The sequence below is a fragment of the Monodon monoceros genome, unplaced genomic scaffold, assembly GCF_005190385.1.
Source record: "Monodon monoceros isolate NGI ecotype Baffin Bay Population unplaced genomic scaffold, NGI_Narwhal_1 Super_Scaffold_15, whole genome shotgun sequence".
Classification (NCBI taxonomy): domain Eukaryota; kingdom Metazoa; phylum Chordata; class Mammalia; order Artiodactyla; family Monodontidae; genus Monodon; species Monodon monoceros.
In genome coordinates this window covers 27,372,698-27,381,632 of record NW_021703771.1, presented here as the reverse complement: position 1 = coordinate 27,381,632, position 8,935 = coordinate 27,372,698, and the positions used below count along the sequence as shown (strand labels likewise).

Below are 8,935 nucleotides of genomic sequence, written 5' to 3'. Positions count from 1 at the left end.
TTTGACATTGGTATTTATTTGGGCAGTATGTGTATAAACAGATTCTACTGACTATACATATAGTTAACATGTTCAGTCTATACTAAACATATTATATAGGAAGAATCATAGATAGATCTAATAATTTCAAAAATCCATTTTAATAAAAATTATCATGTCCAACTTAGCAGAACGATGAAACCTGAGATGCCTAGCAAGTCTAACGATTTTTAGTAGAAAAGGAGTGGTAGAACTACTTATCTGGTTTCAACAAAAGAAAGAAGTTTCAGAAGTCACCTCAGAGAAAAAAAATCCAAGTTAATTGCAGATGTAAAGGTTCCAAAAGTAGTAATGTACTCAATACTCAAGGTACTGGGTAATGAAAATCTAGTATCTTCAAAGGGCTGTTTACATGACATAATAATACATAGAAATAATACATTCTTTTGAAACTCGATGGCTTCTATTTTTGTGTTTGGTGATTTGGAGGTCTTTTCATCTTTTAAATGATTGTTTTTGACTTGGAGGTCTAGTGAGATATAAGAGATTCAGAATTAGTGTGATATCAATTATGATTTCAAAAAGGATTAGCTCCTACCCTGTTACTCAGAAAAGCCAAAAAGATTTCACTTTTTAATTATTTATTATTATACAGATTTCTGGTTGCTTTTTTCTTTTTCTAGCTGTTTCCTAATATTATTTTCTAAGAAGCCACTGTAGAAAAATATAACACTAGAAGACACACCTGGAACTTTCAAAATCCATTTCTGTACCACGAGTTCCTTGATTAGGTCGGTTTTAATGTAAACACTTGTACCCTTTCGTTAACAGAAATTCAGTTAAGCATAATCTCATCTTTCCATTTTAATCTTCCCAACAACCTATGATGTAGAACTTCTTTTTAATACCATTTTACAGATGACTGAACTAAGGTACAAAGCATTTGGTAACTTTCTCCAAGTCTCTGGGCTAACAAATGGCTAAGTAACCTGTCTGAGTTTAAGCAACTAGCAAGGAGCTGAGAAGTATGGCTCTAGAATTCAAGCTCTTGTCCTCATCTTATTCCACCTTCCTACAACATTTTAGACAAATCAAGTTTAGAGAATACAACACCGTAAATTTTGTGACAGATGAAAACTGCTGACATGTGGTCATGTTTTCATTTAAAGATTATGGATTTAGAAAACAACGATCTGTTACCTACTCATAAACTGTAGTCCAAATTTAATCTGAAGAAAGCTTATTATCTTATCATACACTTACTATTCATTGTGGGACTAAAAGCCAGCAGCTCTGGTAATGTTTTATGCATAAAGCCTGAAAACCACAAGATTCACTACACAACACTATTTTTTCATGGTTTACATATAGCTCAACATGAAGGGAGTAACACATTGTCATGAAAACGATGTGCAAACAACGTAACTTAATATTACCAATACCTAGATTTTATTTTGTATTTTTCTTTCAAACTATTGTCTAAATACTTTACCATAATCAACCCATTCCAGTCCAATTTGCCTTTTTTTAAGGTCATATAATTAACATTTTCCTCCCTTGTTTTATTTATTTTTTTAAGCACTTCCGCATTTTCCCTTAACTCTCATCCGCAGGGTCTTGCAACATTGAAGCGAAAACAAACTATCCTAACTAAATTTCAATTTGCTCCTTTAGAAAATGGGAAAAGATACTATTCCAGCAGAGTTGCACCCTGCGATTTAGCAAACGAGAACAGTCTAAGATGATAGTGCCAAACGTGTGAACAGGTGAATGGAAAACCCATTTCTGCCTCGGCCTCCCCCCCCCATCGCTCTCCTCTCCGGACGGCCAGGCGGCTGGAGACCGGAGCCCGCCACCTTCCTGCTATAGCCCAAGCCCGGTAGGCCTCGACCTTCCCACTTGCCCGCAAGGCTCAAGGCCGAGTTTGGGGACTAAAGGACACGGCTCTGAAAGGCTTCCGTCACTCCCGAAATACCCAGCTTGCTGGGGAGGGAAGGGAAAATAGAGGCGACAGGACGTTCCGCTCCAAAGAAGTGGCAGAGACGACGCTAGCAGGGTCGAGATAAAGTAGTAATATAGAAGGCAATAAAACTAACCCAGACAAAGTAAGGGGTAAGAGTGACAGAGTAGGGTGTCCCAAGGTCCCACAACTCGCAGCTTGAAGCCCCCAGCCGCCAGCCGGAGGGGCGCAAGGTCAAAGGCCGTCTGCAGGCGAGCAGATTGGCTGGCGGGTGAGCGCGCAGGCGCTGGGGGGTGGCCCTGGTACCGGCCAAAACCTCATCTGCAGGGCCCAGAATCCTCCAGCCACTCACCAGGGTCTAGGAATTCAGCCACCAGTAGAGACTCGGCCGCCCGAGACGTTGAAGCTGGGAGTACAGTGAGCCCACAGCGGCCCTGCTGCGAGCCCGAGCAGCCCTGCCTCCCGAAGAGCGCTCGCAGAGCTTTCCGGGAGCCCCGAGGGGCGGGGCCGGGATGGGGCGGGGCTCACTGAGTGGGCGGGTCTCTGGTTTCCAGGCAGAAACCCCTGGGGTCTGTGAGGGACTGGAAGGGGTGTGGGTGAGAGAAGGGAGAGCATTTTCTGGGCGTCTCGTACGAGTGGAGAAAAGGCGCAGAGTAGAGTTGGCCTGGACTCGCATACTCTTTCCCCAACTAGAGATGACTCATTCCTCTCTTAGAAACTGGTTTTCTAAGGTTCTGCTGGGAAGCTTTCACTAATAAAGGACAGCTGTATTTGATGTGAGGTGTCCAAAAGTTGCTTTTAACTGGAGGACACTGGCTGTTTTCAAATTTTTTAAATTAAGGAACCGCTTGCCCTTTAAAAAAAAATGAAACTTTACTTGAAAGCTAAAAAGTAAACATATGACATTTTTAATTTGCAAACATATTTATAAAATCACGTTTGTGTTGGAATACTTATAGAAATAATTGAGAACAATGAGGCAGCTGCGAAGAGCAAGAACTTTTGAAATAGGGGTTACAGCTGAAGGTTTTTCACCTTACATCAGCCTCAGAAGCCAAGAGAATTCTCTATTTTGTTTGGTTACATAGTAACAAGGAAATCCTCACAGCCTAGAAGTTGCTAATGCGAACGATTTTGTAAGGGCTCTCCTTAAAATCTCACTGGATCTTTTAAACAAATTTTAATTGTGAAATATACATATGTGAATGTATCCCATATGTGCACATTTTAAAGAATAATAAAAGGAATACCCAGGTACCCACTACATACCTGAAGATTCAGAAAAGTACCAGCATTTTTGAAGCCTTTTAAGAGGCCTCTTTAAAAGTATCTCTTTCCCTCCCAGCCAGACATAATTATTATTTTAAGTTTTATATTACTCCTTTACTTGCTTTTTTGAAAAGTTATATATGTATAAGTCCCTAAAAATATAGCTATCCTGGTGTTGTATTTTTATGTAAGTTATACTACATCTTTTCCTCTAACTTCTTTTTTCACTGCACATTCAGGTTTTGAGATTCAGCTACACACAAATCCATTTCACATGGACTAGGCTGGCACATCATTATCCATAACACCCACGCTGTTGTTAGATTTTAAAACTTTCGCCTGGTGGTAGCATCTGATTGATCTTTTAATTTGCATTTTCCCCCTTGCTAATAGGATTGTACATCTTTATATGCTTAGTGGCTATTTGGGTTTCTGTGAAATGCCTGTTCTCAATTTTGGCTCATTTTGTTGGCTTGTTTTTGAAAATTAATTTGTTGATAATCTTTATATATTTTTAAAGCTTAAGTACTTCCCTCTTGTCAGTTATACGTGTTACGAACAGCTTCTGTTAGCTTGTGGATTGTCTTTCAACTTTTTACGGTACCTTTTGTTGACCAAAAGCTGTATATTTTAAGGTACTGCTAGTTGAATGTAACAATTTTTTAGATTATAATTTTGTGTTTTTTGCTTTCTTGTTTACAAGGGTCTTCCCAACCAGAGGCCATAAGCTATTCTATTTTCTTCTAAAAGTTTTAACGCTTAATTACAAAATATTTTAAACACAGAAAAGTACAGATAACTTAATGAACGACCATGCACTCAATTCTATGTATCCAAACATTTTGCGAGCCCCTCTTCCTTACGTTTCTTCTCTAAAATTTCCTAAGCTATTCTTGTCTCTTTACTTTTTCATATAAACTTTAAGATGAGTCAGCCAAGATCCATAAAAATCCCTACCTGGATTTAATTGGAATGGAATTGGCAGAGGTCTACTGAGGTTCAATGTATATACTGACTGAATTGTGTCCCCAGACTTTCCCAGACTTACTGGTTTAGACAGGCTAGTGAGTGGTGGTTCTGCCTAGTGCTTTCCATCCTTGTTCACATTTTGTCAAACAGAGAAAATCATATTTTCATGAAACATTGAGGCAAACAGCCTACTCGCAGTGAACATGGTGGATCTGCGACTCTGACTATCCCAGACCCTATGTGGTAAATCCTAGGGTTCAAAAGAGTGATATATTGGCATACCTGTAACACATTAATGGCACCCTAGATGAGAAGCTCTTCCCTAGCTGATTAATTTCAATTCACCACAACACACCACTATATAGAGTCTTCAGGAAACTGGGGCTCCTGCAGTTATGCTGGGAGATGACTGAAAACCACAGTGTATGCCACTGTGGCTTGTGGACAGATTGGGAAACCACCCATTTGTGGCATCCATCTATGAGTGAGGACTAGGTTTGGACAATCTCATCAGTGCTCTATATAAGAAAGCCCCTGTTTGTCTTCCATGCACTAGTGTTATTTCCCAGCTCTGCATCATGCAGTTTTGTTTTATAACTTAGTGCATGTCTTTCTAGTTCTTTTCTTCTCTTGCAGTAATAGGGGATTTGGAAAAAGGTGAGCTATCAGTGTCCTCTTGGTCATGAGAGATACATTTTGTCATGTTCCTTTTCTGATTGGCTAGTGAGTTTATACCACTTCAGGCTTTAAGCTCCCTATTCTATTTGATTACAGTTTCAAGAGGAATATTAGAATTGTAGCAGTAGAATTTTAATGCAGGCCTGTGTATTCCAGGAAGAAGGGTTTTCTGAGAGTCCAAGTTGATAATGTGCCTAGGGACAGCTGGGTCAAGTGGTAACTAGCAAGGCAGATTTTGGTGGCACCAGCCTTTCTGTTATCATATATGGATTTTCAACCCCTTCTTTTCTGTATTATATTTTTTCACAGTAAACTCATAAATTTATAATAACCATAACTAGCAAATAGGTATGTGTTCTTAAAATAGAGAATACAACCCTCAGGGCCCACACTCCCTTACTTTCATTCTTCTAGGATTCTATGATATTGGAAACATTACTCAATTTCTATTTCTATCAATTTTTAAAACTGATAAATGGGTGACAATAATTTGCCCTAGAGAGAGAGAGTTATCTAAATGGTCAAATTAAAAGCTGAAAGGTGTTTGTGTCCTGAAATTCCCTACTGCACTGGAAAAGACTAGTGTCTCCTTGACAACATAGATTTTGCCATTTTTATCTTTATGTGTCCGGAGCCAACAAAAATTGTTGTCATGTAACCAGAATTCAACAAACAATTTTTGGGGGTGATAATAGAGTGAAAAATTAGGTTAGTCGTTATTATTTAACCCTACTTCCCAATATGTTTGTTCTAGTCCCCAAACTGTCCTACTGTCTGTCTCCTTAATACAGTTGCCCCTCAGTATCTGCAGGGGATTCATTGGTTCCAGAACCAACATCCCATACTAAGATCTGTGGATGCTCAAGAACCTTATATAAAATGGCATACTATTTGCATATAACCCAGGAACATCCTCCCTTATACTTTAAATCATGTCTAGATTATTTATAATACCTAATTCAATGTTAACACTATATAAATAGTTGTAAATACAATGTAAGTGCTATCTAAATAGTTGTTGGAGTGCAGCAAATTCAAGTTTTGCTTTTTGGAACTTTCTGGAATTTTAATTATTTTAAAATAATTTTCAACCTGAGTTTGAATTTGCAGATGTGGAACCTGCAGATACAGAGGGCCAGCTGTATTTCAAGTCTTTTTTCCCCCTCCAGTCTTGGAGGTTTTATTAGAGTCTCCGAGGCAATCATGCCATTCTCTCTCCACTCACCTGAGATGTCTTCTCAGTTCCTGTCCACATCCTCTCCACTCCCATCAGTCAGAGTTATTTTTTGCAGGGAATAGAAACTGAATCTGGCAGCTAAAACACAGATAGGCTTTATGTGAAAAGCTACAGAGTACAGCATGAAGGTGAAGGCTAGTCCTTTAGGCAATGGCAATGGATAGGAACCCAGAAGGGCTGGGAGTTGGGAGCACAGCTTCATACAACAATACAGATTAGGACACTGATACTTTCAGGGATGTACTGAACCCTCAAAGTTGTTGATACCACCATGAATAATTTCTCAATTCTGCCTGCATTATTTGTCTCATTTCTTCAAGATTCAAGTTTTGGGCTGGAATAATCTGCTTAGCTACGCCCAGTTTATATGTCTGTATCTCCTTAGCTTCCCCAGGTGATGCTATTAGAAGGTGGGGCCATGAGAGCAGAGGTCTCATGAATGGGATTAGTGCCTTCATAAAACAGGCTTCAGAGAGATCACTTGCCCATTTCTGCCATATGAGGATAAAACTAGAAGTCTACGACCCAGAAGAGGATCCTCACCTCACCATACTGGCACCTTAATCTTGGACTTCCAGCCTCCAGAACTGTGAAAAATAAATGATGTTTATAAGCCATCTGGTCTATGGTATTTGGTTATAGCATCCCTGGACAAACTAAGACAGCAACTAGACTGGCCAAATGTCTTGACAAAGGCTCTTTTCATTCTCTGATTCAAGCACTTGCCCGGATCACGGCACTCCTGCGTGATGGAGATGGGAGAGAGCTCCAGTGTCATACCTTCCCATACAGAAGTGTCAGGATGTTCACCTCTGGTTGACTGGTGCTGCTAGATGTAAATGCACCAGTGACTGGGTATGGGCCATCTCTCATGAGGGACACCCTGTTCCTTTCACAGGCATGGTGGCAGTTGAGACAGTTGCACGCCTTTAGTTGAAAGCTGGGCCAGCAGGGATATGCAACACTTCCTGAGTGGGGAAACTACTTCACAGGTTGATCCAGAGCCTCTTGGTGTTTTGAGGGGAGGAAGTGTCATGTATTGTGATAGTGTGTTAGTTTCATACCCTAATCAGCCAAACTGAAAATTTTACACCACTTAAACCCAAGCTTTACAGATTCATTTCCTAAGGCATTAGTGTTTGAGTTTCTTCCTTTCCAGGATGCTTTAGGTTCCTTAACCAAATTGACCCAACCTTTCTTCTGCCATAACACCACACTCTCCTGACATAAAAAAGGAAGTTTGCAAAGTCACTGGAAAAAAAAAAAAGGCTGCTATTTCCTAAGATAGATGAGCCCACTCATCCTCTGTTTATACATGAGAGTCCACAAGTAATTCTTCTCAACAGTATCTGTCGTAAGGTGATCCTTCTGTGCCTGCTTATTCTAAGTAGCTGGGGATTTTCTGTGCCTGCTTATTATAAGAAGTAGCTGTCAATTTCTCTTAAAAGAAAAGAAGAAAAGACATGCATTTATTCTCTGATAAAAAATTTTTCTGTTAGAGAACCCAATTAAAAAGCAGGTCTGTGCCTTGTACATCTTTTCTTCCTTCCATCATATCAAGCTCCATGAGTGGAGGTACAGAGATGTCTGACTCACAGCTGTGTCTCCTACATGCAACACATAGTAGGTGCTCGTAGTAGGATGAATAATGGCCCCCAAAGATATTTAGGTCCTAATCTCCCCTGAACCTATGAATGTTACTTCGTATGGCAAAGGGGACTTTGCAGATGTGATTAAGGATCTGGAGCTAAGGATTACCTGGGTGGGTCCTGTCATCACAACTGTCCTTATAGGTGGCAGACAGAAGGAGATTTGACAGAGAAAAAGGCAGTGTGTTCATTGAAACAAAATGCTATGCTGCTGACTTTGAAGATTGAGGAAGGGGCCACAAGTAAAGAGATGCAAGAAATGCATTTCTGGACACTGGAAAAAGCAAGAAAACAGATTCTCCCCTAAGTCTCCGAAGGGAGAGTGACCATGCCAACACCCTGATTTCAGCCCAGTGAAATTGACTTCAGACTTCGGACTTCCAGAACGGCAAAAAAATAAAGGTATGTTTTTTAAGCTACCAAGTTGGTAGTAATTTGTTCCAGCAGTCATAGGAAACTAATAGAGTGTTCAATGAATGTGTTGGATAACTGAAGCAATGAACAGGAGGGATTCAGTAAACATTACATTAATTATAAGATGCCCAGGTTGGTCTAAAAATAGTGTGTGAAGAGAAAGACAGTAGATATATTGTATATTCTTTTTTAATATAGACTTGAGAAGGTTCTTGGGATGTGAAACAGCATTCTTCAAATATATCCACAGAGTTAAAACTAATTACATTGACTTAACCAGGTGTTTTTATTTACCAAATCTCATTCTGGTTGTTTTGATTGGTTTTGGTTTGTTGAGATTGCTCCATATGTTAGTTTTATGATAATTGGCTTTATTTGATTATGCATTTATTCAAAATTTGGTGTGGGGGTGACTTCTATAGACTACTTCAATTCATAAGAAATGTCTGTCTTCTAGGAGCTTGCCATCTACCAAGAGATACAGAGCTATACGCTGTCAGTAATTATATTAATTATCTACTTAACACTGCTTGGGTTACTTCAATAATATTTTATGGTCCATATGTTCAAAAGAGTTTGTGCTCCTATAAGGCAGGCTTTTTTTTCACTCACTTGTGTATTTTTATAGCACCTAGTTCAATGCATTTCATGTAGCAAGTCTTCAAATATATTTAATTGAATTATCTAGTGGCCAAAAATTCATCCTTTATTGACTGAATAAGAAACAAAGCACTGTGTGTGTGTGTGTGTGTGTGTGTGTGTGTGTGTGTGTGTGTGTGT

At 39.5% G+C, this 8,935-nt stretch overlaps 1 protein-coding gene across 3 annotated transcripts in view; it reads right to left on the bottom strand.

The window, feature by feature from the left end:
- The window catches only part of MANEA (mannosidase endo-alpha), a 99,652-nt gene extending 97,219 nt beyond the window's left edge, over window positions 1-2,433 (bottom strand). For 2 of the 3 annotated variants that reach the window (XM_029223940.1, XM_029223939.1), the window contains exon 1: window positions 2,292-2,419. The gene's annotated coding sequence lies outside the window, so the exon portion shown is untranslated. Of the gene's footprint in view, window positions 1-2,291 lie in introns of all 3 variants that reach the window. The other variant, XM_029223938.1, reaches the window with a different exon arrangement.
- Between the last annotated feature and the right edge of the window lie 6,502 nt (window positions 2,434-8,935).